Source organism: Solea senegalensis, linkage group LG10 (assembly GCF_019176455.1).
Source record: "Solea senegalensis isolate Sse05_10M linkage group LG10, IFAPA_SoseM_1, whole genome shotgun sequence".
Taxonomy (NCBI): Eukaryota; Metazoa; Chordata; class Actinopteri; order Pleuronectiformes; family Soleidae; genus Solea; species Solea senegalensis.
In genome coordinates, this window is record NC_058030.1 from 6303836 (window position 1) to 6314198 (window position 10363).

A 10363-nucleotide genomic window follows, 5' to 3' on the forward strand; every position below is an offset into this window, starting at 1 on the left:
GCCATTTCTTTTTAAATGCAAAAAAAAAAAAAAAAACAAGAATGTGATCTTTCGCCCTGAGGTTAAAGGGCGGGGCCATAAATGCCCGCCGTCTTTTATGTTCTAATTGATATACAACGTGTTCAAGACTCATTGCCCTCATTACCCAAGCACAAACAAGTGGGAATGGCTCGGACAAATGCAAGTAGCAGCAGACCGCGTTCCCGTTATCCGTCAGGGAAAACCATTTGCGCCCGTCATGGTAATTACCATTTGAAGGAAACACAAGAGTGCCAAATTCATAAACAGAAAATATTCAAAGCTGCTTGCCAATAGATGATCAAATAAGAGGAACATGGCGAATAATGGATGTGTGAATAATAACAGCGACTCTGTTCCCCCACTCTTATATTATCTCAGTAGTATTCCAGACTGGTATTTAATTGAGTGTGAATTGAGTTAGCATCCAGGTGGTTGTTTATGGTTTGGCTCCATCCTCGGGCGCTGATTTTGTACAGGCTCGTATGGATATCACTCTCAGTGGTGGGATAAGCAGATTTTCCAGCTCTAATTCTTCATCTTAGTTGGATTAAACATTTGGGAAATAAACTACTGAATGGTGGACAAGCATCAACTTTGAAGGTATTATTATTCTGGCTCCGAAATGATGTAGCTGTGAATCGCAGGCTGTGTAATAGCTTGGCGTCATGAAAGCTAAAATAATTCCGCTTCAACCCCCCTGTTGTTCGGCACTGTCAGTCACTGCGCGCAGACTCTCATGCGGGTTTCTCTTTAATACCGCATCCCTCGCAATATCAGAACGCCGCCGCATTATTTTGCACATCGACGCCCCCTTTTGTTGTGTTAATATCCTCTCACATGGCATCTCCAGAGAGACGTAATGCTCTCTGTTTCGTTTTGATAGGCCGCGTTATTGTCTAGACTCTCTAGGGTTAATTGCACAACTTATTACCTGATGTCTATGCACAGTCTTGTCAGCAAACACACGACAGCTCCTTGTGACTCCTGACAAGCGCACACATGCTGTGCTGCTGCAGCGTGTTGTTCAGGCCCGTTTGAAAGCACATTGAAAACCGCCTTTGTGCTGGAAATGTCACATACTTCCCTCGCGTTGATTGATTGACTGAACAGTGTGTGTGTGTGTGTGGGGGGGGAGGGTCTGAGGACATACGTGCGCATGTTTATGAAGAGGGTTGAAATAGATGTTTGATGTTGAGCAAGCTGGGGGGAAAAAAAAAACCCCACGTTTCCTCAGATGTAATGGGAGGAATACTTCTTCCCGTTTGGAGCGTTGTAATTAGCATTTTGAATTTGCTCATTTCTACTTTGTAAACTTGAGCGAAGTCAAAGACGGCCGATTGCACTTTTCCCTCAGAAAACTGTAATTGCCTGTCCGTGCATGTTGTGCTTCCCTTGAAAGATAGTTGTGATGCAGTGAAATGGAGAGAGTCGCGATGGCATTGTTGGGCCATGAAGGTTAGCGCGAACGCAAATTGCTCTGATCCTCATTCCCTTGGGGATTTCTCCCTTTGGTTCCCACTGAGGTGATGGATGGATGAGAGAGAGCTCAGAGACCTGGGAGACGAGCTTGAGTGGAACTGACAGGAGATTAAGCATCACTTTTTTTTTTTTTTGCCACGAGAACTAACGGAGGCACTTGGACACTCAAACTTCATCTCTTTCGGCATTTAGCACATTGTGCCTCTGCTGTCAGGTCTTTGGCAAATCCTCCTCCAAACACTGCGTGAAACGTCTCTGTAAAGCGTCTTTTCTGTAATTGTGGAAAAGGAAGTGGGCCCTTCATCAAGAGAGAGTTCTCTTTCAGTGTTAAATTAGCGAGAGTCGAGTTCTTCTTTGTAACTTTGATGCTATTCAACCCTGACATTAATAACTGACTTTTGTGATGGACAGCAACAAGTTCAGTTGTGAACGCTCCCAAATATGTCTGAAGTGTATCCTGCGCTCCAATCCCATGGTCTACGATCATCTTCATGTCATTTAATTGGTCAGTTATTCCAGATTCCCAACCGATGTCTTGATTTAGTTGATTGTGCAATTGTGAAAATGTCGACCTCTTAATTACATCTGTTTTTTTCCCAAAGTATTGTTTGCGTGTCACTATGTTCATATGTGGAGTTATTTCATTACATTAAACCGATCAATACATCGGTTCTTACTTTTTCCCAAGTAGTTACGAGCTCCGACAAACACGCATTGACAACAAATACATTCACGTCAACGCCATAACGTCTCTGCGAATACAAATGAATGGTGGCTTCCCTCCTCCTCGCTGAAGCTAAATAATGGAAAAGGTTATGACAGAATTGAGTGTTCTGCGTGTGTGTGGTGCTGAAAAATGAATTCCTTTTTTTCCGTTCGTTTGGGAGTTTGTAGTTTTAAATGCGGAATTTTGGCCCCCGATTGGGAGTAAATGAATGACTCATGGTCCCCGAGCGAGGAGTTCACAACTTCTCTGCATGTCTCTGATGATGAAATTGTTCGGAGCTGAATCTGTTGCCTCTGAATGATGATGCTATTTCAGGGAAATGAGGAAGTTTAGTCAAATATCACAAGCAATGTTTGTCCCCGACACCGGCCGTCTACAGTTACAAGATATCGTGTTGTCAGAACACGGACTTCATTGTCAACATGCAGTGTTTTGGATTGGCTGTTAGCGTAGAGCGTCCCACTCCCGCTGCCCGACTCTACGTGTACGGAGCCGCCGCGCTGAATCAGGATGGGTAACACGTTTATCACGCTTGCACTGGCTTATCGCGCCGCACCTGCAACGTTACGCTTTAAGTCCTTGAAATTCTTCTCGGTTTCGACTGGAATCACAGAATCAGCAAAGTAAAGGAGAGGGAAATCAATAAAGGGGGATCAAATCTAACCCTGCATGTTTTCTGATTTGGCATTAATCCCTTGAGTCACTCGTTGTGTTTAGCCACTCCTTGTAAAGGGATTAAATGGTTAAATTCCTGCTCTGCTCTTGAGAATGACAATGGCATTGACTGACTGACTGACTGACTATGCTTGTTCCATATTTTCCTTGGCATTTGTCAGAGAGCTTTTCAAAAAAAATCAAAAAAAGAAAAATCTGAGGATTGGCTTAGTAGAGTTCCTGAGATGATTTAAATCTTCTCTGGTGAAAAAAAGAAAATAATCTCAGACGCTGGGAGGGATTCTGACAGTCTGTACTATTTATGTGACACCGGGCCACAAGGCTCGCCAAACATTTAGTGTTTAGATTTTGTAGTTTCAAGATGTAATCAGTCATTCAGTTCAAATAAACGTGATTTATTTTAACACATCGACTTCCATCCGTTTCTTTGTTTTCCCATGCTGCCGTGTGAAGGGAGTGCAGCCTCTTAATGCATCATTTATTTATTTTACCCTGTTTCAGTCATAAGGAAATGTCGTTCTTTGAAGAACTGGATCATTCCTGGTCTTCCCACTAACTAAGGCTGCATGCCTTTTTAAAGTAAGGCACATCTGATCAGTATGCTCCCCCTGCCCTTGTGTGACTGACCGAACAAGTCAATTTACAACAAGGCAGCCGGACTGATGTGCTTCCATTAAAGGGCAGAGAATTACTAATATCCAGTCAGCGAGCGGTCCGGGGATAAAAAGGAAAATTGATCCTTTAAAGGTGGAAATATGGGATAAAGTGTGTTGTAGGGCCAGACCTCTGACCTGATACCAGTGCTGCCAAAACCCATCAGACAATGTCACCGGGGCCACATCCACACTAATATGGTTGGGGTTTTATACGCATTGCTTTTTGCTGTTTTTGCACCTGGTGTCCAGTTTCTCAGCCTCTAAAATGGAGACCTTTGCTGGTTTTAAGTCTGGAGTCTTGAGGGCACAGTCACCCACTGTACATTTAATTCCACGTTCAGTGGTGAACGCAAAAAGTAACCATTTGCCAACACTTAATGTCAGTCAGTCGAAGAAGGGCAAACATCAGGTGCTAGTGGCCGTCTGTAGGCAGTTGTAGGAGCAGGCTTGTTTACATCAGCATGCAGTTGTAGTTGTCAGGCTTATCTAAGGTCCCAATTGACAGTTGAGTGGCACATGTTCTCACACTTGGAGCTTCTGTTTGTGTGCCCGTGTGGATAAAACGATCCTGGTATGGAAAATAGTAAAGGTTAAAACAATAATATGGATCATGCTGAAAAGACTGGTTTTCTCCTTCATTACCTTTACTGAATCTGCGTCAATTTTACTATAACTTGTTCCCTACTCTAACATAAACACAGGCAAATAAACACACATTTCCTACACCGCCTGTAATCAGTTCATCGCCTGAATAACGTTGTGTTTACCATTGAGAGAGACACATACATGCAAATGAAACAAGAGCTCCCAAATTTCTATAGCGATTAGCCTACTTACCTACGTGCTCCCTGATAGTCACCCACAGTACAGTCATGTTTAGCGGCATAGGATAGACAAATACACACAAATGAAACACGAGCTTAGCCTGTAGCCAGCTATCGCTAATACTAAACGGCAGAACGAGCACACAAAAGTAGTTTCAAGTATTGAAATACTTACTTCTGCTGTAGGTAATCCAGCACGTATTGTTGGCACTGCTCCATCTTTTAAGGCGAAGTGTGGTGCTGTGTCCTGCTTTGAATTGCGTGAAGTTTGTGTAACAATCCTCTGTGAAGTGGTTGCCACATACATGGAGATGTTTGGGAAATGTAGCAGGAGCATTCCCATCAAATACGAAAAATATCCACTTAGCTTTTGTTTGCTCATTGATGTCTGTGTCTGGCATTGGTTACTACAACCCAGGACAGAGCAAACTGATATTTTTTTATGTTCTCAACCGACATAACGAGAGTAGTTCTTCTTCTTCTGCGGTTGAATGTATGCAACCGGATGTGCCCAGATACACACACACAAGCAACGTTAATTTGAGCTTCCGGTCTGTGGCCTTTAAGATTTTAGTGATCCATTTTTTTGTTTAATTTAATAGCTATACATACAGTAAATCTGCACCCCTCCCCCTTAAAAGATTCTACAGTTGGCACCACTCTTGAATTTAATCTCTACTCTGATCTGCTTATCTCTCTTTTGCAATTCATTCAGCTTTTTCAAACTGAATGAACCACCTTGTCCTCTTAGTGTAATTTAACTCTGTTGTTTTAAGGTACAGGAAAGTATACTCAGTATGGTATACATCCTATTGTGTCAAAGAAAAATTACACAGGCCCACAGCAGGTCAAAATAATTGATCATCAGTGTGGGGGATTTATTTTTAACTTTTCCTCCACAACTATGAATGCTACTGTAAATCCCCTTAAAAAGTACTTTCACTTAAAGCGAGTTTAAACACAGCCATGCAAGACGATAAATATTTTGCACTGTAATTTATTATGAATTTAGAAAAGTGCTTTATCGACAATAGACTACATTTTCTATATATACAAAAATTATTTAACAATGCAATTACATATGAAGGGGAAAGTAATCTTTATTTTGTCGTATAACAAAAGTATATTTTCAAACCTTTAGAAATGTTTGATTTACATAGAGTGGTTTGAAATTTGGTCCAGCTCTCATTGCAGATAAAGTCTTGTCTAATTCAGTTAACAACATAATGTGCATCACAAAGACAGCACTGTCTGTGATATTAGGCTGTAGTGGGATGATGCTCAGCCATGTGATCCCTAATCTGATTTATGCCAGACTGAAGGCACATTAAAGAAACAAGACGACCTTTTCTTTGTAACGTCATACAGTATTGGGCTATTTTAAAGGTACCTCACTTCCTGCATGCCGTCCATATGTAAGCACACCTCACACATCATGTAAATCATTCAAGATCTTTATCTGGGATGCTGTTTTCATATCAACACTGTATTAGAATAAACTTCCCATTGCTGTCCCTCATCTGTGACACATTTTACTCTCCAGGTAAAACAATTGCAAAAGGCCATTTTCATAAATAAATTTACAGACCCAAAAGTAAAAGAATAAAAAAAAAAAATAGTCTCTATATCCTAAAAGGATTCAATTGTTTTAGGCACATATTTTAGCAGTAATTCCGAAATACATGGTTAGATGGGAAACCAAATTGAATTACTTTGAATTCAAAGAAAATAGCATCCAGAAGGATGAAGGATGTGTCTGCATCTAAAGTGAGGCTTTAGTCTCCTACAGAATCATTCACAGGGTTAAGGTTGGGTGTCGTAGGCTACTTTAGTGACCTAATTTGTACATATGCCTACAATATGGATGTTTCTACTCCCACTTTCTTCACCCCCTGTACAACTCCTTACTACCAGCCCCAATGGAAGTTTAGTGTTCAATTAAAACTCAGCTCTGGAGAATCTTTCCTCAAGCAAATGTCTTCAACATCATTATTATGACATAAGGTCCGCTAGCTTAAACGCTAACGCGTTAGCATAAAGTCCGCTAGCTTAAATGCTAACGCGTTAGCATAAAGTCCGCTAGCTTAAATGCTAACGCGTTAACATAAAGTCCGGTAGCATAGCAGAAGTGAGATCGGTGTTGGCATGACCAGAAGCCTCTCACTTCCTTAAGAAGTACAGCCAAAGATTTGCGCTCTAACGGCCACGATTTAGTGCTTCTGCCATGTGTTTTTCCTTGCCCATCTTCATTCAACAGTGAACACACAGGCAGCAGCAGCAGCTGCATATTAAGTAGCCATGTGTTTGTTGCACCCCTGTAAAAGGGGGTGATAGAAAAGATCTCTGCTCATCCACTATCTCAATGTATTTCTCCATAAACATGACCACAGTTTTACAAAATGCTTCACAGGAGCAGTTAAACAGAAAAATAAGCAAACTTGACCTTTAAATTATGTCAGAATGTCTTCAAGCAAATAATACGACTTTAAATTACACATTGGACATTATTAAAATAATAAATGTATACAGCATTTTTAACATAGCACAATAAACATTATCTGTTAACAATTACAATCCTTAGTGTTATTGGTAATTTATCAGGCAATGCACATGAAAAGAGCGACAATTGTCTACCACTGCACCTGCAATAGTCATGCTACAAGCTACAGGCTATGCTAAGTAGAAGTTCACTTCCACTGCAACTTAATTCCAATGTCAAACTTATTGAAACACCTAATATCTACTACTCTGCAGGTTTGCATAACATTAAAATGCAAAAACATTATTAACCATGCTTAAACCTCTGTTCTTACCTGTAAAAGGGGTGATAGAAAAGAAAGACACGCACACGACGCGACTCTGATCGATCCACTATCACAATGGACGAGCAGAAGCCACACGCTTCCCCACCGACTGAACCAGACATCAATAGTCGAAAACCGATCTGTGTTTTAGACATAATAGTTTCCAAAAGAACCAAAAGAAAGCACATATAAATCGCACAGTGCATTCTTCAAAACATTATAGAACACGCTATAACCTTTGTGTATATATAGAACACATTTTAACCTCGGTTTATCTATTTGATAATTATCTTAACCTCTTCTTCCTGGCAGGTTAGAGTAATGGATCACTGATGATCTCGATCTGCAAAATATAATGACTCTTCATGCTCTTATATTATGTCCTTATGAAGCAGTTACTTCTAGCTTTCTTTACCTTTAGCTTGGTAATGATTCCACTGTTTTAACTTTAGGGTTTAAGTATTGTTTTAGCTCACAATACCAATAAATGTTTATGGCTTTTGAAAATGAAGTTTCCCAATTTATTATTTTTTTACTTGCTACAGCCACTAAAACTTAGTCAACATACAAGGACAAAACACTTTTGTCATAAGTACATTTAAATTGCAAAAGCCACTTTTGCAAAGAGTTAAGTTGAAAATATAAAGTCATCTTAAAAACATTACAGATAAACATTTAAGGTATCCGCACTATAATTTGCCTGATACTTAAATGTTTATTCAGCATCAAGAGGCTTCACTTGTTGTGTCATCCCTGCAAGCAGCTTGATACAATTTATGTTTTATTATTATTGTAAGCAATTAAAAAAGTTACACTTGTAGTGTAGGAGCTTTAACACTAGAACTACCAAGGGGGGTCATTCTGACCGTTTTGGATTCTTTTTTTAGTGTACCCTGACATTTCCTAAAAAAAAGTCCTCATACACACATTTTTTTGTAAGCCTGAACTATCATTTTAATGACCTCAGGAATAGACTCAACAATTAAATATGTTCTATCCATCTTGCCTACAGCGGCTATAAGGTGAGCAAGTTACAATTACATCTTCCCACAGTGAAACCAATCTAGACAATAACAAACCATAAAAGTGTCTAAACACGTCTGAGCCCAGACCTTTTGATAATCTCTCACATTCCTGCCTCAAGGTTGTTACAGCTGCCCCTGAAAGCCCCTGTGACAGGAAACATCACAGGAAGCCACTGCCCATGACTGAGCACACAGGAGCAACTGGATAGAGACCCCAGCCCCATCGGGCCAGGCCGGGCTGGGCCGGGCCAGACCCTGGTTTACTGTTAAACACAGAGTCAGAGGAATGTGTCAGAGTCAATGTTGCAATTCCAATACACCTAAAGAGAGAGGAAGCAGATTGTCAGCACTTGGTCAGATTCATTCAAATTTAAATATTCCTAATTTGAGATTGAAAAAACAGGAGCACAGACCCAAGTCACAGGAATAAGGTTGTTGACCTTTTTTTCCATTGGGACTTTTGAACCTTTTAAAAAGCCCAGATAGAGACTGCCAAGGACCTAAGTGTGCTTTCAGTTACCATGACTACGGGCAGTGAAAGAACAGTGGCTGTGGGCTGCAGGTTTGTAAAAAAAAAGGGGGGCGGGTGTGTATATTTTCAGTTGTTTGTTGTTTGCCTTTCACAGACACTGGACATGGAGTCTGAGACCCCTTTTCCTGAAAGTGGAACTTTCTTTTGTTCCTGGAAATCTCTCTCTCTTTCTCTCTCCCCCCCCTCTCCCTCCTTGTGTGTGTGGAGACATTTTTTTGTTTCCTTTTTAGGACTTTTCTGGCATAAACACTGACCTCGTCATGGAGACCAAAAACACAGTCCCAATGAGGCAGAACTTTATTTCTGAGGACCTGATTCTGTTAATTCTTTAACACCTAAACACCCTCAAAATGTCCGTCAGGGTGTTTATTTGTGCTTATTTTAACCATAAAGGAGGCAGAAAATGTCCTGGAACTTTTCTGATTAGCGCTAATGCAAGGTGCGCTTGTGCACACGTGTCGTCTGCGATACGCTCGGTGTTAAAGGGTTAAGGGCTAAGATGTGAGTTGGGATGTAGTAGATTATGCAGGATAATACTTTGTTTGCATGGAAGTCAAGGTCCTTGGAAGAATAGCTGTGTAAACCCATGTGTGTGGATTCACGTGCAGATTCACTGTGTGTGCTTTTGGGACAATTACAGGACCCCTCTCAGGAAATTAGCCCCAAATTATATTTATCTTGCGAGTAGACCAGTGTCTTCAAAGTGCCAGCTATGGGGCAAGCATAGCAAAGTCATTTTGCCTCAACATGGCACAGGAAACATAAGAGCCTCTTTCCCACGATCAAAGGTAAAGCAGATCTAAGACAGAGCAAGTTGGTCTCGAGTAGTCAGCCACTTCAAACCTTCTGTAAGGTGAGGTGTTTCTTCAAAGTCTCTTTTTCTCCTTTGGGATTGTCTGAGAGAAAGAGATAAAGACAAACAATATCTGTACGTTTGTGGCCGGGCATGTTGCACAGTCAATATCAGTTCAGTATCAGTTACAATTACAGCTTTTATTTATCTAAAATGAAGTGTGTTTGATACGATGATCGACAGAGGGGCCGTGGAATCTGCTGTTGCCAGTAAATGAACTGGATGGAACTGATTCCTTCAAATCATGTTATTGTTAATCACCTTAATGCCTCGTTACAGTAGTTCCATCGGTTCAGATCAATCGCTGTCTCTGATTGCACCACAGAATACATTAAAATACAATAAAGCTTTTTCTCCTTTGCCACTTGTTATGACATTCTTCTTACCGATGGAAAAATGCTCCATGATGTTTAACTGAGACATTAAAGGGGCATTTCAGGTTTCTTGAAGTGGGGGCTTCATCCTCCAAGTGTTCAGAAGAGACAAAAGTCAAGCACTGTGCGGAATTAGATGGTGTAGCCCACACAACCTACAGTGACGTCACCAATTCCTCTTCTTCTTCTCCTAATAAATTCTGGCAGGCTTTATACCAATCGCTTAATTGCCACCCTCCGTAATTTGAAGCTCTGAATGTCATTTCCTCCCACCCTTCGAAGTCTAACTGTCGTTTAAACCCCTAATCATCCAAAACATCCCAAATGAAGTGGCTATGCTTAGAGATATAATAGCAGTATTTATTTAAATATTAAATTATTTTAATATCTACA